The 877-nt window shown below is 46.5% G+C and overlaps 1 non-coding gene across 1 annotated transcript; it reads left to right on the top strand.

Annotated features, from left to right (window-relative positions):
- Nucleotides 1-264: 264 nt before the first annotated feature.
- trnav-uac (transfer RNA valine (anticodon UAC)) lies at nt 265-337 on the top strand. The gene has a single exon. It is a non-coding gene; the product is annotated as a tRNA-Val (tRNA).
- Nucleotides 338-877: the final 540 nt, after the last annotated feature.

Here is an 877-nt window from a genome sequence, read left to right as displayed (position 1 = left end):
TATGGCTGTTCAAACTTTGTCTCTGGCAGCTTCACAGATCGGCATATGTTCAATTAAAGCAGTAAATTACCTTGGCTGCTAGAATAATAGAAGTGGCTGATTAATTCTGGAAGCGACAAACCACCACCGGGGCTAAAATCCGAAAAGGTGCGTTTCTGCTCGGAATATCGACAAGGAGGGATGTGAGCAAAGTTGCGTGGATAAATGATGCACGCACGGCACATGGTGGTATACAAAGACCTCACAGACTCAGATGGAACCAGTGGTTCCATAGTGTAGTGGTCATCACGTCTGCTTTACACGCAGAAGGTCCTGGGTTCGAGCCCCAGTGGAACCATTATGTCCTGAGAAGATAATGTTTTATATCTATCAATACCTCCACAATGAGGTATTGAGGTATTGTTTTTTTCATACCTTGCTCTCGAAGAAGGCGGACGCTTTTTCCCTCTGCTCCCTCCCTGCCCTTACCTGCCCTGCTACTGCTCTATGTCTTGTACCGTCTCTGTCAAACTATCTCGGAGCCTCTCTCCACAATGAGGTAATGAGGGTTTTTTTTTTTTTCAGACCTTGCTCTCGAAGAAGGCGGATGCTTTTTCCCTTGCTCCCTTCCTGCCCTTACCTGCCCTGCTACTGCTCTATGTCTTGTACCGTCTCTGTCAAAGTATCTCTGAGCCTCTCTCTGCATTTTCCTCCAAAATCAAAATGATGGATCTGGTTAACTGGTCTCTCAACGCAACTGATCAAATTTTCTCAACCATGAAAATGGGTAAAGGAGAACCCGCCTGCCCTGACGGAACCTGGTCTCTCAATGCAATTGATCCAATTTTCTCAACCATGAAAATGGGTAAAGGAGAACCCGCCTGCCCTGACGGAACCT

This window comes from Cynoglossus semilaevis, chromosome 8, assembly GCF_000523025.1.
Source record: "Cynoglossus semilaevis isolate Cse_v1.0 chromosome 8, Cse_v1.0, whole genome shotgun sequence".
Taxonomy (NCBI): Eukaryota; Metazoa; Chordata; class Actinopteri; order Pleuronectiformes; family Cynoglossidae; genus Cynoglossus; species Cynoglossus semilaevis.
The sequence above is the reverse complement of the archived record's forward strand: the minus strand, read 5'-3'. Positions and strand labels throughout refer to the sequence as shown.